Below are 27101 nucleotides of genomic sequence, written 5' to 3'. Positions count from 1 at the left end.
CCTTTGAAAACTGGCACAAGACAAGGATGCCCTCTCTCACCGCTACTATTCAACATAGTATTGGAAGTTCTGGCTAGGGCAATCAGACAAGAGAAAGTAATAAAGGGTATCAAAATAGGAAGAGAGGAAGTCAAATTGTCTCTGTTTGCAGGTGACATGACTGTATATTTAGAAAACCCCATCGTCTCAGCCCCAAATCTCCTTAAGCTGATAAGCAACTTCAGCAAAGTCTCAGGATACAAAATCAATGTGCAAAAACCACAAGAACTTCTATACACCAACAATAGACAGCCAAATCATGAGTGAACTCCCAATCACAATTGCTACAAAGAGAATAAAGTACTTACAAATACAATTTACAAGGGATGTGAAGGACCTCTTCAAGGAAAACTACAAACCACAGCTCAAGGGAATAAGAAACGACACAAATAAATGGAAAAACATTCCACGCTCATAGATAGGAAGAATCAATATCATGAAAATGGCTACACTGTCCAAAGTAATTTATACATCCAATGATATCCCCATCAAGCTACAATTGACTTTCTTCACAGAATTAGAAAAAACTACTTTAAATTTCATATGGAACTAAAAAAGAGCCCATAAAGCCCATAAAGCCTAAGCAAAAAGAACAAACCAGGAGGCATCACACTACCTGACTTCAAACTATACTACGAGGCTACAGTAACCAAAACAACATGGTACTGGTACCAAAACAGGTATCTAGATCAATGGAACAGAACAGAGGCCTCAGAAAGAATGCCACACATCTACAACCATCTGATCTTTGACAATCCTGACAAAAGCAAGCAATGGGGAAAAGATACCCTATTTAATAAATAGTGTTGGGAAAACTGGCTAGCCATATGCAGAAAGCTGAAACTGGATCCCTTCCTTACGCCTTATACAAAAATTAATTCAAGATGGATTAAAGACTTAAATGTTAGACCTAAAACCATGAAAACCCTACAAGAAAACCTAGGCAATACCATTCAGGACATAGGCATGGGCAAAGACTTCATGAATAAAATGCCAAAAGCAATGGCAACAAAAGCCAAAATTGACAAATGGGATCCAATTAAACTAAAGACGTTCCTCACAGCAAAAGAAACTATCATCAGAGTGAACAAACAACATAAAGAATAGGAGAAAAATTTTGCAATCTATCCATCTGACGAAGAGCTAATATCCAGAATCTACAACGAACTTAAACAAATTTACAAGAAAAACACAAACAAGCCCATCAAAAAGTGGGCGAAGGATATGAACAGACACTTCTCAAAAGAAGACATTTATGCGACCAAAAAACATACGAACGAAAGCTCATCATCACTGATCATTAGAGAAATGCAAATCACAACAACGAGATACCATCTCACACCAATTAGAATGGCGATCATTAAAAAGTCAGGAAACAACAGATGCTGGAGAGGACATAGAGAAATAGGAATGATTTTACACTGTTGGTGGAAGTGTAAATTAGCTCAACCATTGTGGAAGACAATGTGGCGATTCCTCAAGATCTAGAACCAGAAATCCCGTTTGACCCAGCAATCCCATTACTGGGTACACACCCAAAGGATTATAAAATATTCCATTATAAAGACACATGCACATGTATGTTTATTGCAGCACTGTTCACAATAGCAAAGACTTGGAACCAACCCAAATGCCCATCAATGACAGACTGGATAAAGAAAATGTGGCACATATACACCATGGAATACGATGCAACCATAAAAAAGGATGTGTTCATGTCCTTTGCAGGGACATGGATGAAGCTGGAAACCATCATTCTCAGCGAACTAACACAGGAACAGAAAACCAAACACCACATGTTCTCACTCATGTGTGAGAATTGAACAATGAGAACACATGAACACAGGGAGGGGAACATCACACACCAGGGCCTGTCAGGGGGTGGAGGGGGTAGGGGAGGGATAGCATTAGGAGAAATACCTAATGTAGATTATGGGTTGATGGGTGCAGCAAACCACCATGGCAAGTGTATGTCTATGTAACAAACCTGTACGTTCTGCACATGTATCCTAGAACTTAAAGTATAATAAAAAAGTTGAAAAAAAAATAGGTAATGCCATTAGAAAAATGTCTAGCGTGAAATAAATTTTCAATGAATGTACCCTATTATTTTTATTCCTTCCCATTTTTGTTTTCACTTTCTGGCATGTTGTTTCTCCCTCTTTGCAGAGTAAACTGCAATTCATCTTCAAGATCTAATCCATAACAAGTAGACACAATTGAATAAAAAAATAGAAACAGGCAAGGCACAGTGGTTCACGCCTGAAATCCCAGTAGTTTGGGAGGCTGAGGCTGGTGGATCATGAGGTCAGGAGATCGAGACCATCCTGGCTAACATGGTGAAACCCCGTCTCTACTAAAAATACAAAAATTAGCTGGGCGTGGTGGCGGGCACCTGTAGCCCCAGCTACTGGGGAGGCTAAGGAAGGAGAATGGTGTGAACCCGGGAGGCGGGGCCTGCAGTGAGCTGAGATCGCACCACTGCACTCCAGCCTGGGCGACAGAGCGAGACTCCGTCTCAAAAAAAAAATATATATATATATATATTATATTATATATATATATAATATATTACATATATTATATATTATATATATAAAATATATTTTATATATATAATATATATATATATATATATACAATGTTTGAATAGACATTTTACCAAAGAAGATATATGAGGGGCTATACACTCATGAAAAGATACTCAACATCATTAGTCATTAGGGAAATGCAAATCAGAACCATGAGATACTACTTCATATCCACTAGGATGATTATAATCAGAGCCAGAATATAATAAATGTCTGGCTGAGGCATGAAGATCATTTGAGCACAGGAGTTCAAGGCCAGCCTAAGCAACATGATGAGATCCCCTCTACAAAATAAATAAATAAAATAAATAAATAATTATTTTAAAAATAAGAAAATTACAAGTGTTGCCAATGATGTGAAAAAAAGGGAACCCTTACACACTACTGGTGGGAATGTAAATTAGTACAGCCATTATGGAAAGCAGTAAGGAAGTTCCCAAAAAAATTAAAAATAGAACTATTATATAATTCTAACTTCTCTTTAGTATTGAGATATCTTTTTCCTGGCTCTGTGACTTATAGGTTGGAAAATGCATTTATAAGTTTCTTCATAGTAATATAACAAGAATTTAATGTCACTATGCAATCATTGGAAGCACTCTAATCAGAAGTTAACAGTTTAGATTCACTCATACTTTAAAAAATTGTCACACTATGCACACTGAAGGCCCAACAAGGAGGAATTTGTGCAATCATTGGTGAAGAATGTTGCCTCTACCTAAAGCACATGAGACAAATAGTGTCTAATCTGCCCTTTTAAAAGACAAGATAATCTCTCTCCATCAGATAAATGAGGCTCAAAAATTTTATTTGACTGACTTATTTCCAAGGATGAGAGACTTGGTTAATGGGAAATGGTGCAATGTGCTTAGATTTGTTGGGTTTATTTATTTTTATTTTTGAGACAGAGTCTCGCTCTGTCACCCAGGCTGGAGTGTAGTGGTGTGGTCTCGGCTCACTGCAAGCTCCGCCTCCTGGGTTCACGCAATTCTCCTGCCTCAGCCTCCCAAGTAGCTGGGACTACAGGAGCCCGCCACCACGCCCGGCTAATTTTTTGTGTTTTTAGTAGAGACGGGGTTTCACCGTCTTAGCCAGGATGGTCTCGATCTCCTGACCTCATGATCTGCCTGCCTCGGCCTCCCAAAGTGCTGAGATTACAGGCTTGAGCCACCGCGCCTGGCCAGTTTTTTTTTTTTCCTTGCTTATTTATTCTTATTTTAATCTATGTTATTTTCTACCTTCGTAAATCTCTTGCCACTCAGCTATTAACTTGGTTTTTCTCTCCAAAGCCACCAAATTAGGCATTTAATATGTGAAACTTCTAGAGAAGCTCCATATGGAAGACATGAAGGAGTTAAAAATATACCACTCAGGTATATTGACTATTTTGAATTATAGGCACTTGAAAAACAATAAGTACAAGAAGGTCATTCTGACCTATTATCTGTTTTTAAGAGCAAGAGATGTGAATGGTGCCCTCCCCACACTGGAAGAAAAGCAACAATCTTATCATTAAGATGAGAAGCCGAGACCAGAGGCCTCCGTATAGACCTTCTTAAAATAATTCTTATTACAATTCCTCCGGGTAAAGTATCCGGACACAGAGAATGTCTGAGGCTCAGGTCTCAACTAAGGTCCCAGCTGAAGGCTTAACATGGGAAGGTTCCTTTTCCAAGGTCATGTAATTGTTGGTAGGATTCAATTCCCTGCCTAGGTTGAGATGACTTCAGTGTTGAATTATTTTAAACCTTTAAAGATTATTACCAATCCTTTATTAACTTCTCAAAACAATCAAAACAGAAGCAAACAAATAAACAAAAAACAGAGAAGAGATCACTTTCAATGAATTCTCTGAGACCATTTTATCCAGATACCACAACTAGACAGACATTAGAAGAAAAGGAAATTACAGACAAATATACAAATATAGCTTATGAATATAGAAGCAAAATTCCTCAAGGAAGGACTTTCTTAGTGAACAAATCAGCAACATATAGAAATGATTATACATTGTGATCAAGGGTATTTATCCCAAGAACTTTGGTTCAACATACAAAAATAATTAGTGTAATGCACTACATTAATAAAGAACAATAATCACACAGTCATCTCAAAAGATACAGAAAAAGCATTTGACAAATTTAAAACCCATTTATCATATAAACATTCAACAAATTAGAGATAGAAGGGAACTTTCTTTACCTAAAAAGGGCATCCACAAAAATTCTCATCACATGTTATTATGAATAGTTCAGTAGTTTCCCCAAGATTGTAAACAAGACAATGATGTCTATTCTTGCCACTGATATTCAACATTATACTGGAGGTTGTAGTGAGGGCAATTAAGTCAGAAAAACACATGTAAAACACCCATATTGAAAAGAAAGAATTCAAATTATTTCTCCTCAAAAACAACATGGTCTTTTGTATATAATATCTAATGATATATTAAAACATGATTAGAATTTAAAAAATCAACTTCAGCAAGGTTGCAGCACACAAGATCAATATACAAAAATTAATTGTATTTGTATACTGTAGCAATGAAGAATCTAAAGGTAAAACTCAAAAAACAATTCCATTTAAAATATCATCAAAATATACTTAGGAATAAATTTAACAAAATAACTGCAAGATATGTGCACTAAAAAAAGGCATTGAAAACATTTAAAGAAATTAAATAAGTGGAAAAATATTTGATGGTCATTGATCAGAAGGTTTAATAGTCTTAGGACGGCATTACATTCAAAATGGATCTACAGATTCAAGACAATCCCTATTGAAATCTTAGCTTTCTAGGCATCACATTACCCAACTTCAAACTATATTACAGTAACCAAAATAGCATGGTACTGGTGCCAAAACAGACACATAGACCAATGGAACAGAATAGAGAAACCATAAATAGAGCCACACACCTAAAGCCATCTGATCTTTGACAAAATTGATAAAAATAAGCAATGTGGGAAGGACTTCTTATTCAATAAATGGTGCTAGTAGTCATATGCAGAAGAATGAAACTGGACCCCTGTCTTTCACCATATGCAAAAAATGACTCAAGATGTATAAAATATTTAAATGGAAAACCTCAAACTACAAGAATCCTGGAAATCCAAAACAAAAACAAACAAATAAACAAAAGAACAGAGAAGCAATCCCTTCCAATGCATTTTCTGAGGCTGTTTTACCCAGATACCACAACTAGACAGACATTAGAAGAAAATAAAATTACAGGCAAATATGACTAACGAATATAGAGGCAAAAGTCCTCAAGGAAACACTAGTGAACAAATCAGCAACATATATAAATGATTATACATTGTGATCAAGGGTATTTATCCCAAGAAGTTTGGTTCTACATACAAAAGTAATTAGTGTAATGCATTAAGTTAATAAAAAACAACGACCACACTGTCAACCGTCCAAAACCGCTCTTTTGGACATCAGCCTTGAGAAAGAATTTATGACTAAGTCCTCAAAAGCAATTGCTACAAAAACAAAAATTGACAAGTGAGACCTAATTAAACTAAAGAGCTTCTGCACAACAAAAGAAACTATCAACAGAATAGACAGCCTACAGAATGGGAGACATATTCACAAAATATGTATCCAAAAAAGGCCTAATATTCAGAATGTATAAGGAACTTACACAATTCAACAAACAAAAAGCAAATAGCCCCATTAAGAAAGTGAACAAAAGACATTAGCAGACACATCTCACAAAAAAATATAAGCAGACAATAAACATATCAAAAAATGCTCAACATCACAAATCATCAGAGAAATGCAAATCAAACCCACAATGAAATACCATCTCACACCAGTCAGAATGGCTGTTAAAAAGTAAAAACAACAACAACAACAACAACAACCACCCCAGATGCTGGCAAGGCTGCAGAGAAAAGGGAATGCTTATCGACTGTTGATGGAAATGTAAATTAGTTCAGTCACTTTGGAAAACAGTTTGGAATTTCCTAAAGAACTTAAGATGGAGCTACTATTTGACTCAGCAATCTCATTACTGAGTATATATCCAAAAGAAAATAAATTGTTCTACCAAAAAGACACCTGCCCTAGTATGTTCATTGCAACACAATTCACAATAGCAAAGATATGTAGTCAACCTAGGTGCCTACCAATGGTGGACTGAATTAAAAAAAAATTGGTCCATATATACCATGGACACAGCCATGAAAAAGAATAAAATCAAATCCTTTGCAGCAACATGATTGCAGCTGGAGGCCATTGTCCTAAATGAATTAACACAGGAACAGAAAACCAAATGCTACATGTTGTCACTTGTAAGCAGGAGCTAAACATTGACTACTTATTGAAATAAAATTGCCAACAATAGATACTGGTGTCTAGTAGAGTAAGGAGATGGGGATAGAGTTCACAAACTATCAGATACTGTGCTCACAATCTGAGTGATGGGATCATTTGTATCCCAAACCTCATCACACAATATTCCTATGTAACAAACCTGCATATGTACCCTCTGAATTTAAAATTAAAATTATTAAAAAAACTAAAGTATAATACCCACCAGGAAAAAAAAAAAGAAATCTTCCTTTGTAAAAATTTTTGGTAGTATTTGGCAAACCGTTTATAAAATTCCTATGGAAATGCAAGTGCTCCAGTACGGCCAACACAATCTTGAATAGGAGAACAAGTTTGGAGTCCTAGATTCATAATTCCTGATTTCAAAACTTACTACAAACTGATAGTAATCACAGTATTGTGTTACTGGCATAAGGATAGACTAATAGGTCAATGGAATAGAATTGAGTGTCCAACAATTAACCCATACATAAAAATATAAAATCAGTTGTAAGAGGTGAAAGTGCAAATCGCATAGAGGAGAACATAGAAATACATTTTGGTGCCTTAGGAAAACAATGGCTTGTAATACATCACACCAAAATACAAATGTCACATGTTAAAAATGATAAAGTGAACTTCATCAGAATTAAATTTTGTGATTTGAATTCAAAGCATACCATCAAGAGTACACAAGCAATCAGAGGCAATGTTTGCAAAACATATAGCTGATAGAAGTCTATTGAATAGAAGATATAAAACATTCTTACAACTCAAAAATGAAAAATAAAATATCCTTTTTTTTTTTTTTCGAGGCAGAGTTTCACTCTTGTTGCCCAGGCTGGAGTGCAATGGTGCAATCTTGGCTCACTGCAATCTCCGCCTCCCAGGTTCAAGTGATTCTCCTGCCTCAGCCTCTGGAGTAGCTAGCATTACAGGTGCCCCCACCATGCCTGGCTAATTTTTTGTATTTTTAGTAGAGACGGGGTTTCACCATGTTGGCCAGGCTGGTCTCCAACTCCTGACCTCAGGTGATCCACCCACCTCGGCCTCCCAAAGTGCTGGGATTACAGGCGTGAGCCACCACGCCTGGCGAAAAATAAAATATTATAATTAAAAGTGGGTAGACTGTGTGAATATATATTTTTACAAAGCCTCTTTAGAAATGTCTAGTAAACACATAAAAATATGCTAATCATTTTTAGTCCTTAGTTAAATGCAAATCTACATCATCATGAGATACACTTCACAAATACTAAAGGCATATGCTTCAGTGGAACAAAGCTAGTTTGTAAAGACTACATAATGTATAAATCCATTTATATGACACTCTGGAAAGGTGGAATTATAGAGATAGATAACAGGTTCTTTCCTTTGCTTTTTCAGATGACAAAATCTAGAATTAATACACTTTTTTTGTAGCAATGAATACATCCACTGGCCAAATGGTTGCTTCTAATACAATTCATGAACAAGAGGAATTAGGACTTCATGCATAAATGGTATATACTAGGATTGGGCAGGAAACCAAGCAAATTAACCAGAAGTGCCTTGTAATGAAGAAAAATAAGAAAATGCTGAACAACATATCAAACCAATGAAACAGACAAACAACCAAACCATAATAATCTAGGTATTTCAAAATGGTACAGGAATCATATAAAAGACCTTCCAAGGACCAAAACTGGAATAATTTGAGCAAGAAAATGGGTAAATTAATGTAAGTATAGTTAAATCATGAGAAAAATATCAGAGAAATCCAAATTTAGGTATGTCAATTTCATAAAAAAGAGTCTCAGGATCTGTCAGCAAAATCCAACTTGTCCCAGCAACAGTTATATATATATATATAAAAATATTTCATCCTGAATCTTCTTGACAACCTTATAAAATTAGTTGACCATAACCTTTGGAGTCTAAGGGAGACATGATATCTAAATGTGATGTGGGAGCTTAGGTAGGATACTGAAACAGAAAAAGGACATTAAGTAAAAAGTAAGATAATCTGAATAAAGTTAGGAAGTTAATAAATAATAATGTGTACTAATGATTCATTAATTGTGATAAATATGCTACATTAATGTATGAGGAAAATAATAAAGGAAATTGTATGTAGGGTATGTGTAAATACTGTGTACTATCTTTGCAACTGTTCTGTAAATCTAAAACTATTCTAAAATAGAAAAGTTTGCCTTTTTGTCAGTTACTGCCAAACTTAGTTAACAGAACATTATCAATATTGTTGACGCCCCATGTGTGCATATCCAAGTTGCATTTGTTTCCTCACCTGGTGAAGATTACTATTATTTTGAATTGTCTATTTGTCATTCCCTTATTTTTAATTATTTTTATCTTTTAGTTTATATTTCCAAATAGTATATTGCTTGGTATTTTGTCTTCAAACTTGGATAAATATAAGTGTCTACATTAAGCCATAACCTTAGTCCAAGCATGATGTGATAGATCTATATTGCTGGACATTCTACCAAATATCCAACCAGTTCTTTTCAAAAGCATCAACGTTATTTAAAATATGTGAAGTCTGAAAAAATGTTGCAGATTGGAGAAGATCTCATATGGCAGGCAGACTCTAGCATGGCACCCAATGATCCCAATTTATTGGTAAACACAACCTTGTATTCTAATAGTCTCATCCTGGTTTGGACAGACACTGTGAGTTGCTTGTGAACAGCAAAATATTGCAAAGGCGCTGGGATGTCACTTGGATTATTATATTACACAAGATTGTGATTTCTGTCTTGCTAGCAAACTCTCCTTTAGTGGCTTTGATGAGGCATTCTGCCATTTGGGAGAAGCCAACATGGGAAGGAACTGAATTCAGCCTCAGAACAATAGCCAGCAAGGAACTGAGGCTCCTGGACCAATAGTTTGACCAATACTTTGCAATATTACATTTAAAGCTATTCCAATTTCCCTTTCAAAGAACAGTATATTGCTTCAGAGGTAGTGTCAACACTTTATGACAGAATACCCCAATTCTTTCCTTCCATTCTTGATATAATTTCTTTCATGAATTTCACTTAATATAAGCATACTTTTATAAATATTTATGTGTATGTGTTTATATATATAACATACATTAGTATACCTAATCAAATACATTATTGCTATTGTTATTTTACCAAGCGTTATCTCTTATAATAAACCTACTAAATAAAAAATAGTCCCTACGGTAATCACTAAAAACGTACAAAGAAGTATTACTGATATGCTAAGAAAAGAGAGAAAATTGAATCATATAAAATGCTCAAATTAAACCATGAAAAGCAGAGAACGGCTGGAAGAAAGACAAGGGCAATAACTAAAAGATGGTAGATATTAACCCAACTATATCAATAATGTCATTGAATGTCAGTTGTCAAAATACACCAATTAGGCTGGGCGCAGTGACTCACGCCTATAATCCCAGCACTTTGCGAGGCCGAGATGGTCAGATCATGAGGTCAGGAGATTGAGACCATCTTGGCTAACACGGTGAAACCCTGTCTCTACTAAAAATACAAAAATTACCCGGGCGTGGTGGCAGGCGCCTGTAGTCCCAGCTACTCAGGAGGCTGAGAAAGGAGAACAGCATGAACCCGGGAGGCAGAGCTTGCAGTGAGCAGATATCGCGCCACTGCACTCCAGCCTGGGTGACAGAGCAAGACTCCATCTCAAAAAACAAAAACAAGGCCGGGTGTGGTGGCTCATGCCTGTAATCCCAGCACTTTGGGAGGCCAAGGCGGGCTGATCACCTGAGGTCGGGAGTTCAAGACCAGCCTGACCAACATGGAGAAACACCGTCTCTACTAAAAATACAAAAAATTAGCCGGGCGTGGTGGCACATGCCTATAATCCCAGCTACTAGGGAGGCTGAGGCAGGAGAATCGCTTGAACCTGGGAGGCGGAGGTTGCGGTGAGCCACGATCGTGCCATTGCACTCCAGCCTGGGCAACAAGAGTGAAACTCCTTCTCAAAAAAAAAACCAAAAAAACCAAAAACCACCAATTAAAAGACACAGATTGTCAGAGTGGATTAAAAAAACACTAAAGTATAAGTTGTTTACAAGAAACTCACTTAAAATATAAAGACATACAAATTAGAAGTAAAAGGATGAAACAAATATATCATGCTAGCATTAAAAGAAAGTACATGTAACTGCGTTAATTTTTGACAGCACAGACGTTGAAGCAAGTAAAATTATCAAGGATAAGCAAGGGCATTAGGTAATAATAAAAGGGTCAATTGTCCAAGAAGATTTAACAATCCTGAACACATATACAGGCAACAATAGAGTGTCAAGATATGTGAGGCAAAAAGTGAGAGAACTGTAAGAAGAAATAGATGAATTCATTATTGTTGTTGGAGAATTCAACACCTCTCTATCAGAAACAGAAACATTCAGCAGACACAAAATCAGTAAGGACATATTTGAACTCAACACTATCACTCATTTGGATATAACTTATATCTTAGACCACTTAATTCAACAACAGGCAGAATATACACTCTCCTCTAGCCCACACAGAATCTTCCCCAAAATAAACATATTCTAGAACACAAAGCTCATCTTAAAATATTTAAGAGAATCAAAATTGTACAATATATACTCTGACAACAATGAAATTAAACTAGATATCAATAACAGAAAGATAACTGGAAAATTCCAAAATACATGGAGCTTAAACATTATACTCTTAAACACAATGTGACCCAAAGAAGAAATCTCAAGAGAAATAAACACTTTTATAAAATAAATAAAAGTGAAAATTTAGCTTACCAAAATTTGTGAGATGCAACGAAAGCAGAACTTAGAAGGGAATATATTTATTGTAAAGAAAGTAAAAACAAGATGAAAGATAAAGCAATTGGAATTTTGGAATAAATATTGATAGCTTAATAGTCTGCAGAACATAAAAGTATCCAAAATTAAGAAGGAAAACACAACATCTCAAACAAAACCCTCGCTTAAGAGCTGTAAGGAACATGGCTGTGCTTTGGTCAAGGATAGGCTGGCTGCACAGCTGTATGTGGGGGCCGCAGCACTAAGCAGATGAGACAGGCTGGACAGTGTGAGAAAGCTGTTAATGAGAGCTGCTACTGAATAAAATCATCTTTCACCTGCCTACGGCCCCCCGTGTTCTTTCTGCTCATCCACCCACTCCCTTAGGACCTCAGCATGGGCTGGAACCTGACCCCTGGCGTGACAATTGCCATAGTCATGAACCTGACAAGAGCAGACAGAGGTGACTCCCCCATGAAATGAGGAGATACTTCTTGTCAGAAATGATCAACCAAAAGCATACTAAAGTGGTGTGAAAGGAAAATAAATATTGGGACCCTAGAATCACTAAGCCAAGGGAAAAGTCAAGCAGGGAATGATGTCAGGCAAACTAGCCTCTCATTTTATTCCTAAATAAGATAGCTACAAAGCTAAAGCTACACATCCGCCTCACAATTTGCCCACAAGAACATTCCTTGTGGGCCTAAAGATTTTTACCCTAAAACAGTTCCGTTGAATTTCACCCTGGCAATGTAAACTGACAGCTTATCTTCACAGGTGTGGGACAGAAAGTCATCCTTCTGCTCACCTAAGACAAATGCATATCTGATTGCTTCCTCTGCCCTACTGTTTATGTAAAAATGCAGATTCACTGAGCCAGACTAAATTGTGTATTCAGTGAAAGGCTGATCGAGGACTCAAAAAAATGTAACCTTTTGTCTCTTATCTGCCTATGGTCTGGAAGCCTCTTACTTCGAGTTGTCCTGCCTTTCCTGACCCAACCAATGTACGTCTTACACATATTAATTGATGTCTCATGACTCCCTAAAATGGATAAAAGCAAGCTGTGCCCCAACCATTTTGGGCATATGTTGTCAGGACCCCCTGAGGCTGTGTCACAAGCACATCCTTAACCTTGGCAAAATAATCTTTCTAAATTGGTTGAGATCTATCTCAGATATTTTGGGTTCACAGAGGGATGTTTGTTTGTTTGTTTACTAAGTGGGCAAATACCATACATATAAATAATTCACCAAAGAAATTTAGGTTGGTAGCAATTGCTATGTATATAATTTAAAAGAGGCCCTATGATGGAAATAGTAAAGTCATATATGTTTTGCTGAGACACACAAGAATATCATGAGGTTTGCATGAGAATATCAAAGAACATGTAAGAGAAGATGGAGACATAGATGTGTGAACATGTGTATGTTAATGAAGAAACATATCCATTGTATCTATCCCCAGTCCCTCCATGGTCTGCCCTTCCTGCGCCTGTCCTCATATATTACCGATCCCAGTAGTCCTTCCAATCCACTGCCCCTTCTTATGGCTTGTCCTGTGCCACAGACACACTTTCTCCTCTTCTCTTTCCCTCCTGTTTGCTGGACTCACTGATCCTCACTTTCCAGAATCTCCTCCAATGTTCCTCCTCCTACAGGTCTCCTTTGTTCATCCCATTCCAGGTCTGATGCCTTTGCCCTGAGTTCTCAAGGGCAGCTCTTTCACCTATAGTGCATATTTCAGTTAAGTTTTTTCAATACCCACTGAACTGAAATACCAGAGAATATGAATACTTTGTCGATGTGACTCACTTATGAACTCCACACAGGTAGTGGACAAAGAACAACAGAAAATTATCCTATATACTGGATTTCACTGATGAATGAATCTCTCAAATTCCTCACCTATATTTTTCCCAATAAACTCCAACATTCTTTCAATCTGAAGGGGTTTTGAACTTGAACTTTTTTTTTTTTTTTTTTTGCTTTCTTCTGTTCTGAGGACAGGATGTGAGCCCTGACTTTTCCCTCAGCCAGTCTCTTCTCCAGCTGCACCATTCTCAAACCACCATAGAGACCTGCTATGGACCATGCTAATTCTCAACAATTTGTACTTCTTATCCTTTTGGACAGGTTTGTCCTTGGAGATCAAGGAAAGTCTTCTTGTGCTCTAAGATTCAGTTTATCAATATGCTCTCTTGATAGGTATTTTTGTGTCTTTATCAGTTACCACATTTCACCTTAACTTTTAGTACTTTTTTCACATTTTATCATAATTATTATTACTCTGGTGGCAGCCATGGCATAGTTTTCAGTGTCTGCACATGGAACAATTTCCCCTGACATCTTATGCTGTCATCTTCTAGAAAGTTCAGCTGCATAAATAAAGTTCACCTGCATTATAACTTGAAGAATGTGTGTTAATAGGAAAGGCAGAAATCACACAGGTAATGGTGCAGCCTCCTTTATAATGTTTCATTGCTATAATTCTTCATACCAGTGGGTGATGTTATACCACCTATAACTCTGGATGAAAATATGATTCATAACAATCAGAATCAGAATACCAATACATTTATGGATTCATTTATGAGTTATTTAAATTTTGCTTTTTTATGTGACTAAAACTTTATAATTCTATAAAGGATTTTATTGTAATTATAAAATAATGCTATTGTATGTGTAATTGATTGGCAAAGATATTATCCTTTTCTTTAGATTTTTCTTAAAACATTCATTCATTGACATACAGTAGACAACCCCATGGAGACTCTTAAGACTCAGTGCATTGGTTAATTCTGACCTTCCCTTTGGCAATACAATGGTAGTGCACTTATCTCTCTTTATAAACTTCATTCACATTCTTCTTTTTTTTAATTATACTTTAAGTTTTTGGGTACATGTGCACAATGTGCAGGTCAGTTACATATGTATACATGTGCCATGTTGGTGTGCTGCACCCAGTAACTCGTCATTTAGCATTAGGTATATCTCCTAATGCTATCCCTCCCCCCTCCCCCCACCACATGACAGGCCCTGGTTTGTGATGTCCCCCTTCCTGTGTCCGTGCATTCTCCTTGTTCAATTCCCACTTATGAGTGAGAACATGCGGTGTTGGTTTTTTGTCCTTTCGATAGTTTGCTGAGAATGATGGTTTCCAGCTTCATCCATGTCCCTACAAAGGACATGAACTCATCCTTTTTATGGCTGCATAGTATTCCATGGTGTATATGTGCCACATTTTCTTAATCCAGTCTATCATTGTTGGACATTTGGATTGGTTCCAAGTCTTTGCTATTGTGAATAGTGCCGCAATAAACATACGTGTGCATGTGTCTTTATAGCAGCATGATTTATAGTCCTTTGGGTATATACCCAGTAATGGGATGGCTGGGTCAAATGGTATGTCTAGTTCTAGATCCCTCAGGAATCACCACACTGACTTCCACAATGGTTGAACTAGTTTACAGTCCCACCAACAGTGTAAAAGTGTTCCTACTTCTCCATATCCTCTCCAGCACCTGTTGTTTCCTGACTTTTTAATGATGGCCGTTCTAACTGGTGTGAGATGGTATTTCATTGTGGTTTTGCTTTGCATTTCTCTGATAGCCAGTGATGATGAGCATTTTTTCACGTCTTTTGGTTGCATAAATGTCTTCTTTTGAGAAGTGTCTGTTCATATCCTTTGCCCACTTTTTGATGGGGTTGTTTCTTTTTTTCTTGTAAATTTGTTTGAGTTCATTGTAGATTCTGGATATTAGCCTGTTGTCAGAGGAGTAGATTGCAAAACTTTTCTCCCATTCTGTAGGTTGCCTGTTCACTCTGATGGTAGTTTCTTTTGCTATGCAGAAGCTCTTTAGTTTAATTTGATCCCATTTGTCAATTTTGGCTTTCGTTGCCATTGCTTTTGGTGTTTTAGACATGAAACCATATGATTATCTCAATAGATACAGAAAAGGCGTTTGACAAAATTCAACAATGCTTCACGCTAAAAACTCTCAATAAATTAGATATTGATGGGATGTATCTCAAAATAATAAGAGCTATCTATGACAAACCCACAGCCAATATCATACTGAATGGGCAAAAAGTGGAAGCATTCCCTTTGAAAACTGGCACAAGACAGGGATACCCTCTCTCACCACTCCTATTCAACATAGTGTTGGAAGTTCTGGCCAGGGCAATCAGGCAGGAGAAGGAAATAAAGGGTATTCAATTAGGAAAAGAGGAAGTCAAATTGTCCCTGTTTGCAGATGACATGATTGTATATCTAGAAAACCCCAACGTCTCAGCCCAAAATCTCCTTAAGCTGATAGGCAACTTCAGCAAAGTCTCAGGATACAAAATGAATGTGCAAAAGTCACAAGCATTCTTATACACCAATCACAGACAAACAGAGAGCCAAATCATGAGTGAACTCCCATTCACAATTGCTTCAAAGAGAATAAAATACCTAGGAATCCAACTTACAAGGGACATGAAGGACCTCTTCAAGGAGAATTACAAACCACTCCTCAATGAAATAAAAGAGGATGCAAACAAATGGAAGAACATTCCATGCTCATGGGTAGGAAGAATTAATATCATGAAAATGGCCATACTGCCCAAGGTAATTTATAGATTCAATGCCCTCCCCATCAAGCTACCAATGACTTTCTTCACAGAATTGGAAAAAACTACTTTGAAGTTCATATGCAACCAGAAAAGAACCCACATTGCCAAGTCAATCCTAAGCCAAAAGAACAAAGCAGGAGGCATCACGCTACCTGACTTCAAACTATACTACAAGGCTACAGTAACCAAAACAGCATTGCACTGGTACCAAAACAGAGATATAGACCAATGGAACAGAACAGAGCCCTCAGAAATAATGCCACATATCTACAACCATCTGATCTTTGACAAACCTGACAAAAACAAGAAATGGGGAAATGATTCCCTATTTAATAAATGGTGCTGGGAAAACTGGCTACCCATATGTAGAAAGCTGAAACTGGATCCCTTCCTTACACCTTATACAAAAATTAATTCAAGATAGATTAAGGACTTAAATGTTAGATCTGAAACCATAAAAACCCTAGAAGAAAACCTAGGTAATACCATTCAGGACATAGGCATGGGCACATTCTTCTTTATTAACCTTAATATTGCCAGCTGGAAGCAGATAGCCAAGCCAGAGGTACAGTAATGATTGAGTAATTGTATAAGGAAGAAACCAAGGTGTTGTGAATAAAGCTATAGCATTGGGACATACCTTATCTCATGTAAACACATGCAAAAATGGAAAGATGATATGAGACAATGGTTTGAAGAAAACTGTACACAAGACAATGAAGGATAGAATGATACCTGAGTGATGTGAAACAATGATTGAGACCTAGTAAGGCTTCAGGTTACTGCTTTCAGAGAGTCCCAGGCTGTACTGTGACAAGCACCTGGGAAAGCAGGAGAATGGAGAAGATGGACCCGGTATTCTGGAGAACAATTTGTCCCAATTTCATCAAGCCAATCTTCATATCCAGTGGTAAGAAGGAGACAGGGTTATCATGGCAGCATCCATGCAGGCAGAGATGCTATGTTCTGTCATTACTCTGTGGGAGCATGGAACTACAGGAATAATACAGGAGAAAAGTGTGAATACACAAGGAGAAGTCATTTTTATAAGCCTGGCCTTCAACCCTTTCATCTAATTCCTGACTGCAAGAACAACAGATGCTTTTGCATGACACAACTATCTTGCAACGGCCCAAGGATGAAGAGGTACTCTTTATAGGTGATGTGAATTACCTTTATAAGTAAGTTGAACCACCCTATGTGGACCCTGAGCTTTCTTTTCTATTATTTCTTGTTACATGTGGCTAATAAACTAATTACATTATCAACTAATTAATGTAGACCTTTCTTTATGAAATAGCAGAACACAATTAACATCAGAAGAAGGAGAAACAAGTAACACTTATTGTCAGGCCTCTGAGCCTAAGCTAAGCCATCACATCCCCTGTGACCTTCATGTACGCTTCCAGATGGCCGGTTCCTGCCTTAACTGATGACATTCCACCACAAAAGAAGTGAAAATGGCCTGTTCCTGCCTTAACTGATGACATTCCACCACAAAAGAAGTGAAAATGGCCTGTTCCTGCCTTAACTGATGACATTACCTTGTGAAATTCCTTCTCCTGGCTCATCCTGGCTCAAAAACTCTCCTGCTGAGCACCTTGTGACCCCCACCCATGCCCGCCAGAGAACAACCCCCCTTTTTCCTTTACCTACCCAAATCTTATAAAAGGGCCCCACCCCTATCTCCCTTTGCTGACTCTCTTTTCGGACTCGGCCTGCCTGCACCCAGGTGAAATAAACAGTCTTGTTGCTCACAGAGAGCCTGTTTGGTGGTCTCTTCACACAGATGCAAGTGAAATTTGGTGCTGTGACTCGGATCGGGGGACCTCCCTTGGGAGATCAATCCCCTGTCCTCCTGCTCTTTGTTCCGTGAGAAAGATCCACCTACAACCTCTGGTCCTCAGACCAACCAGCCCAAGGAACATCTCCCCATTTTTAAATCTGGTAAACAGCCTTTTTTACTCTCTTCTCCAACCTCTGTCACTATCCCTCAACCTCTTTCGCCTTTGAATCTTGGCACCATACTTCAACCTCTCCCTTCTCTTAATTTCAGTTCCTTTCCTTTTCTGGTAGAGACGAAGGAGACGTGTTTTATCCGTGGACCCAAAACTCCCGTGCTGGTCACGGACTTGGGAAGACGGTCTTCCCTTGGTGTTTAATCATGTGGTGACACCTGCCTGATTATTCACCCACGTTTCAGAGGTGTCTGACCATGTGGGGATGCCTGCCTTGGTCCTGTCACCCTTAGTGGCAAGTACTGCTTTTCTGGGGGGAAAGAAACCCCCAACCTCTTCTCTCCATGTCTCTACCCCTTCTCCAGTTTCCTGGGGGTCAAGCACCCCCCACCCCTTCTCTCCATGTCTCTACCCTCTCTTTTCTCTGGACTTGCCTCCTTCACTATAGGCAAACTTCCACCCTCCATTCCTCCTTCTCCCTTAGCCTGTGTTCTCAAAGACTTAATACCTCTTCAACTCACATCTGACCTAAAATCTAAACATCTTTTCTTCTGCAATGCCGCTTGACCCTAATACAAACTCGACAGTGGTTCCAAATAGCCAGAAAATGGCACTTTCAATTTTTCCATCCTACAAGATCTAAATGATTCTTGTTGTAAAATAGGCAAACAGTCTGAGGTGCCTGACGTCCAGGCATTCTTTTACACATTGTTCCCTCCCCAGTCTGTTTCCAATGTGACTCATCCCAAATCCTCCTTCTTTTCCTCTCACCTGTCCCCTCAGTCCCAACCCAAAGCATTGCTGGGTCTTTCTAAACTTCCTTTTCTACAGACCCATCTGACCTCTCCCCTCCTCCCCAGGCTGCTCCTTGCTAGGCTGAGCTAGGTCCCAATTCTTCCTCAGCCTTCTCTCTTCCACCCTATAATCCTTTTATCACCTCCCCTCCTCACACCTGGTCCTGCTTACAATTTCGTTCTGCGACTAGCCCTCCCCCACCTGCCCAAGAATTTCCTCCTAAAAAGGTGGCTGGAGCTAAAGGCATAGTCAAGGTTAATGCTCCTTTTTCTTTATCAGACCTCTCCCAAATCAGTTAGCCTTTAGGCTCTTTTTCATCAAATACGAAAAACCCAGCCCAGTTCATGGCTCGTTTGGCAGCAACCCTGAGACACTTTACAGCCCTAGACCCTAAAAAGTCAAAAGGCCATCTTATTCTCAATATACATTACCCAATCTGCTCCCGACTTTAAATAAAGCTCCAAAAATTAAATTCCGGCCCTCAAACCCCACAACAGGACTTAATTAACCTCCCCTTCAAGGTGTACAATAATAGAAAAAAGTTGCAATTCCTTGCCTCCACTGTGAAACAAACCCCAGCCACATCTCAAGCACACAAGAATTTCCAAACGCCTCAACCACAGCGGCCAGACGTTCCTCCAGAACCTCGTCCCCCAGGAGCTTGCTACAAGTGCCAGAAATCTGGCCACTGAGCCAAGGAATGCCCACCGCCCAGGATTCCTCCTAAGCCATGTCCCATCTATGCGGGACCCCACTGAAAATCGGACTGTTTAACTCACCTGACAGCCACTCCCAGAGCCCCTGGAACTGTGGCCCAACGCTTTCCTGACTGACTCCTTCCCAGATCTTCTCAATTTAGCGGCTGAAGACTGATGCTGCCCGATCACCTCGGAAGCCCCCTAGACAATCATGGACACCGAGCTTCAGGTAACTCTCACAGTGGAAGGTAAGTCCGTCACCTTCTTAATCAATATGGAGGCTACCCACTACACATTACCTTCTTTTCAAGGGCCTGTTTCCCTTGCCTCCATAACTGTTGTGGGTATTGACGACCAGGCTTCTAAACCTCTTAAAACTCCCCAACTCTGGTGCCAACTTAGACAATACTCTTCTAAGCACTCCTTTTAGTTATCCCCACCTGCCCAGTTCCCTTATTAGGCTGAGACATTTTAACTAAATTATCTGCTTCCCTGACTATTCCTAGGTTACAGCCACACCTCATTGCCAACTTTTCCCCCAGTTCAAAGCCTCCTTCGCATCCTCCTCTCATATCCCCCCACCTTAACACACAAGTATAGGATACCTCTACTCCCTCCTTGGCGACTGATCATGCACCCCTTACCATCTCATTACAACCTAATCACCCTTACCCCGCTCAATGCCAATATCCCATCCCACAGCACGCTTTAAAAGGATTAAAGCCTGTTATCACTCCCTGTTACAGCATGGCCTTTTAAAGCCTATAAACTCTCCTTACAATTCCCCTATTTTACCTGTCCTAGAACCAGACAAGCCTTACAGGTTAGTTCAGGATCTGCGCCTTATCAACCAAATTGTTTTGCCTATCTACCCTGTGGTGCCAAACCCATATACTCTCCTATCCTTAATACCTCCCTCCACAACCCATTATTCTGTTCTGGATCTCAAACATGCTTTCTTTACTATCCCTTTGCACCCTTCATCCCAGCCTCTCTTCGCTTTCACTTAGACTGACCCTGACACCCATCAGGCTCAGCAAATTATCTGGGCTGTACTGCCACAAGGCTTCACAGATAGCCCTCATTACTTCAGTCAAACCCAAATATCATCCTCATCTGTTACCTATCTCGGCATAATTCTCACAAAAGCACACGTGCTCTCCCTGCTGATCGTGTCGTCATTCTCAGAATTCAGGCCTGTCCTCAGAATGCTACAGGGTACAGCCCATTTGAGCTCCTGTATAGACGTTCCTTTTTATTAGGTCCCAGTCTCATTGCAGACACCAGACCAACTTGGACTGTGCCCCAAAAAACTTGTCATCCCTACTATCTTCTGTCTAGTCATACTCCTATTCACTGTTCTCAACTATTCCTAAATGCCCCGCTCTTGTTTACACTGCCGGTAAACTGTTTCTGCAAGCCATCACAGCTGGTATTTCCTGATGCTATCCCCAAACCACCACTCTTAACTTTCTCTTAAAGTAAATAAATAATCTTTGCTGGCAGGGCTATGCTGAACCTCCTTAGGCACTCTCTAATTGGATGTCCTATAACCTCCCAATTCTTAGCCCTTTAATACCTGTTTTTCTCCTTGTCTTATTCCATTTAGTTTTTCAATTCATACAAAACCGTATCCAGGCCGTCATCAATAATTCTATACTACAAATGTTTCTTCTAACAACCCCACAATATCACTCCTTACCACAAAATCTTCCTTCAGCTTAATCTCTCCCACTCTAGGTTCCCATGCCGCCCCTAATCCTGCTCGAAGCTGCCCTGAGAAACATTGCCCATTATCTCTCCATACCACCCCCCAAAATTTTCGCCACCCCAACACTTTACCACTTTTTCATTTTATTTTTCTTATTAATACAAGAAGACAGGAATGTCAGGCCTCTAAGCCCAAGCTAAGCCATCATATCCCCCGTGACCTGCATGTACACATCCAGATGGCTGCTTCCTGCCTTAACTGATGACATTCCACCACCAAAGAAGTGAAAATGGCCTGTTCCTGCCTTAACTGATGACATTACCTTGTAAAATTCCTTCTCCTGGCTCATAAGCTGCCTCGCTGAGCACCTTGTGACCCCCACCCCACCCTGCCAGAGAACAATCCCCCTTTTTCCTTTACCTACTCAAATCTTATAAAACGGCCCCGCCCCTATCTCCCTTCACTGACCCTCTTTTCAGACTCAGCCCGCTGCACACAGGTGAAATAAAACAGCCTTGTTGCTCACACAAAGCCTGTTTGGTGGTCTCTTCACATGGACGCAAGTGAAACTTATCTCCTCTATTTTTTCCCCAGAATTCCTCCAGTTTCCTTTTGAGAATCGTCTTGCCTTTCTCTTTACAAAGCAAATGCTAGTCTATGTAGTTTGCATGAAGTATAGAGTTGCTCTCTATATGCAGTAAAATGATGGTTAATGGTGCCAGGATGTAATATAATAAGGATGACAAGTTTTTGTTGTTTTTTTTTTTTTTTTTTTTGAGATGGAGTCTTGTTCTGTTGCCCAGGCTGGAGTGCAGTGGCTTGATCTTGGCTCACGGCAACCTCCACCTCCCAGGTTCAAGTGATTCTCATGCCTCAGCCTCTGGAGTAGCTGGGATTACAGGTGCATGCCACCACGGCCAGCTAATTTCTGTATTTTTAGTAGGGACAGGGTTTCGCCATGTTGGCCAGGCTGGTTTTGAACACCTGACCTCAGGTGATCTGCCCGCTTCGGCCTCCCAAAGTGCTGGGATTACAGGCCTGAGACACTGTGCCCAGCCTGATAATCATTTTTAAACAACCAATGTCTGGTGTTAATATTCTCTGCATATAGTATTGAAGCCCAGAACCCTTGTAGCTTTAAGATGGCAAAACATGGCCATTTAGTAATTTGGAGTTGACACCCATAAAGTATCAATGTTTTTGGTCTGTTGATTGCTTACATCTCACATGTCTTGAACTAATGCCTCCCCTCACCAGAATATTTTTTAAACCATTAGATTAACAATGTAATTACCTGCATAGCAGACATATGCTAGGAAGTCTCAGAGACTCTCCCTGTAAGAATGCTTCATTCCCAAGAGAATGGGCTCCTCTCAACATTGTCATGTTCCCATTAGGGCCCTCCACATTGCATGCCCTATCTGCCTGTTGGAGTCCTGATTTATTCCTGTCTTCTCCTTGCTTTCATATCCTGGTGGTTTCAGTTAAGGAAACCTCTGTTTAACCCAGCCTGAGGAATCTCATTTTCACTAGCCAGTTAAAAAGTTGACCTAGTTTGCTTTTGGAACCACTTACTTCAATGCACCACCCAACTGACCCTTCTTTCTTTGCCCATAAACTTTCATTTGTCCTCCATCCTGTGAAACCTACTTCCAAGAAGGTCTCTGCTATCAGTCATTCACAGCTTAGTATGCATTTAAAGCAAAGGTACTATTTACCGAAGACAATTTTTTAGCAGAGATTTTGTTGGGCTTCTTTTTTTCTGGTCCCTCCCAAGCCCCATTTCATGCATTGGATAAATCCAGGATCTAGATCATGGCTGTAAAACTTAGCAAATGTTTTATTTTGTGAGCCTCAATTTTCCTATCTGGAAGGCACATCTGATGATGATACTCCTGTCCTGGGATTTCTGAGAGAGCCATTCCCAGCTCTGCCTCAGGTAAAGAATGAACTGTTTGGGAAGCCCTCGTTGCATCACATAACCCTGAGATCACAGCAATGACTGGTTCAGGGAGGGCCTGGACAGGGTTCTCACAGTTGGGGGCAGTTTCTAGACCTCTAACATGAAGATATTTAGAGCAAGAAAGACATGCATCTATGAGTTGGAAATTCTCAAATTTTCCACAGGCCATTTTCTAGTTCATGAGACATAGATGTAAGGAAAATACTCTGCTTATTACTAATTAGGGCTTTGGAACCACATCCTACACAATTTTTTTTTTATCTTATGAGATGAATGAGGACTTTGGTGAGCTCTCATGTAAGGCCTGAAGCAGTGTTTGGAAGAATAGGAAACATGGACTGTCTGCATCATACCTCCCTAGAATGCTGCCTGAAATCCAGATTCCTGGCTCTACCATAGATTTAGGAAATTAGGATGATGCAGCCAGAATTAGACATTTTTAAAAAATTATTGATTAGTGAGCATTTCTGGGCTAAACTAATAGCAGTTTGGGTGGCTCCTTTAGGCCTCTTTCTTCTGAGACCATGTCCTTATGTTTGAAATGCTTGTTCCTTGGTGTCGTAAAGAAATAGCACTTGAACATAAATTTATTTAGTAAGGCCATTTTTACTTCCTGCAGAAAGGGTACACTCGCCAGCAGTTTTGCCACAAGAGTACACCAAACAAAGGAGACAGGGTCATTTATAACCTGACGCGTCCACCCTACTGCTGTGTCCGGTTTCCATTGGCTGGAACAGGACCTCACATTCTGTATTTGTCCCGATCGGCTAGCAACTTAGAACTTTTAAGAGGCAAAGGTAGAGGAGAACAAAGGAAGGAGGAAGTAACTTGTGGAATGCTGAGAAAGGTAAAAACACTTTTAAATGAGGAAGAGGAATAGGCTATGACCTAATGCTTAGACCAGTATAAGCATGCCAGGGCAAATATTTAGGCTAAATTGTGGGAGCTAAGAACATAAAGTACAATGATTTCTTTATTACAACTAGCAGATATTTAAGAATGTTAGCACAGGTCTGTGAATATATTTTGCTTCTAAAAGAAGTTACTATTTATTTCTAATTAGATGGGGAGGAAAGTCTTTGAAGAGGAACCTCTACTTTACTTTTTACACTTACTTTGGTCTTTCCACTCCCAAACCAGTGGAGGAGGCTCAAGTTTTCTGGAAAAGGAAGGGATTCAGTCAAGTAAACAATACTATTTGAAAATTTTAGAAAACCAAAAACACTTTTTTTTTTTTTTATGGTAAAAGAGAGTTCAAGGAGAAAAAAAGGAAGGCACTTCAAGTTTTAGGAAAAACAATGACATCTGTAAGATAACATAATAGTTGAAGTAAAAAGCAAACTCAGAACTATGGGAGTAACATCAAAGTAGCTAAGAACTATTTCTGGAGGAGGGAACTGTGGTAGGAAGGATGAATTTCAGTATTATTCAAATTGATATTATGTTCGCTTTTTATTTTAATAAAAAATAAAAGAATATTTATTTAGAAATAGTTTCAGTTGTGTAAGTATATCAAAACATGAAAACAAAAATTATCTTTATATCTCTCACACATTTATTCAAAGTTTGTCTTACCAGGATCATAATATTTAGCTTGAGGCCTTTTAAAAAATGCCAAGAAGTATGAATTTTAAAAATTTGTACCTGGTAATACTGCAAGGGTATAGGGCTATTAGAAGAAAACTGGATTTCCACTCTGCTTCTGAAAGGCAGTTCTGATTACAAAATATAGGTGATTATCTGGCCAGGAAACAGGAGCTTTGATCCTCTGGAACTGTACTAAACAACTTAGAGTGAATGAATCAGGCCCCAGGGTGCCAAGAGGAATTCAGTAATTTCTCTGTGATTGTTTTCTTTCAGGCCTAATCTCATAAATGTTTTAGTCTCTGTTATCATATTTTTACATGTGTTTGCTTCATAAAAGTGCTTTTATGCTAATAAAAAGGGGTTCTTCTGAGAGGCGGATCATGCAGTGAGCCAAGAGAGCGCCACTGCACTCCAGCCTGGGCGACAGAGCAAGACTCCATCTCAAAAAAAAAGGGGTTCTTCTATTCTTCTATTTGAATTGCCTAATAAAGGCAATCAGGGCACCATTGCCTAAGGAACTCAGTCATTGACCACACATATATATGTATATTCTCTATCATCGATCGATCTATCTATCATCTATCTATCTATCTATCTATCTATCTATCTATCATCTATCTATCATCTATCTATATCTATCTCTATCATCTATCTACGTATCTATCTATCGTCTATCTTTATTAGTCAGTTCTGATTGCTTCAAAAAATGCCACAGACTGGTAGCTTAAACAACATACAATTATTTTCTACAATTCTAAAGGTTGGGAAGTCCAAGAAAAAGGCAAATTCTGTTTCTTGTGAGGACTCTTTTCCTGGCTTACAGACAGTTACCTTCTTGGTATACCTTCACATGGCAATTACAGAAAGCACTGGTATTTCTTCTTCTCATAAAGGCACAAATCCCATCATGGGGGTTTCATCTTCATGACTTCATCTAAACCTAATCACCTCCCCAAAGCCCCACCTCTTAATACCATCACATTGGGAGTTAGGCTTCAAAATATGAATTTTTGGGGGGACACAAACATTCAGTCCATAAGTCTATCATCTGTCTGTCTGTCTGTCTATCTATCTATCTTCTATCTAATCTATCTATCTATCTATCTATCTATCTATCTATCTATCTATCTATCTATCATCTATCATCTAATCCATCCGTCTATCCATCCCTATGTATAGAACGAATTATAACAAAAGCTTGTAAGTCATTTCTCCATATTATTTCATCCTTTCAAAAATCTTGTGAGATAAACAGGCCATAGTAAAAGTACTGATTTCACCGAGACTCTTGAAGTTTGAGTCAACTGTTATTACACAACTAGTAAAAAGTGGAGGAAGGAATTCCACTCACATCTCCTCTGTCCTCCTTTTCTCTATCCCTCCCTCCCACTTGCTGACTCCATTCCAGCCACATTTCCTTACTAACTGCTCCGTGAGGACACCAGGGATCCTTCCTTTGAGCCTTTGCAATGACCACTCCTATTATCTGGAATGGTCTTTACTCACATATCTGGCTCAACTGCTTCTCTCTAGGCTTCGTTTAAATTTACCTTCCCAGTGAGGCTTGTCCACAGTGTAAACTGAAACCCCTGCTTCTCTCTATCTACAATCTCAATCCTCCATGTACTTCTTTATTTTTCATAGCATTCATTACTGGCTAATTTACCAGATAATTTCCATGTTTGTTGCTTCTTTTCTCCCCTTCAACTAGAACGTAGGGTCCACAAAGTCGGGAATTTTGCCTTTCTGTCCATGACTAGAGAGAACTGGCCAAGAGGTAGGGTCAGCCAAGTTAACAGTCGAGCCAGAGAGGGTACAGCTGATGATATATACAGGTTTCCTCTACCCTCCATAGTGTAGAAGACCACTAAAATACAGTGCGGTTCTGACTGGGCTCATCTGCTCCACACTCACCAATAAACACACACACACACACTCTCTCTCTCTCTCTCTCTCTCTCTCTCTCTCTCTGTGGTTTTGGGCCTCCAGCTTCTGTAGGAAGAGAGCAGGTTAAGTTTAACTTGAGGGAACTGAGCCCGT

This window comes from Nomascus leucogenys, chromosome 6 (genome assembly GCF_006542625.1).
Source record: "Nomascus leucogenys isolate Asia chromosome 6, Asia_NLE_v1, whole genome shotgun sequence".
Taxonomy (NCBI): domain Eukaryota; kingdom Metazoa; phylum Chordata; class Mammalia; order Primates; family Hylobatidae; genus Nomascus; species Nomascus leucogenys.
This window is presented reverse-complemented; position numbering follows the sequence as displayed.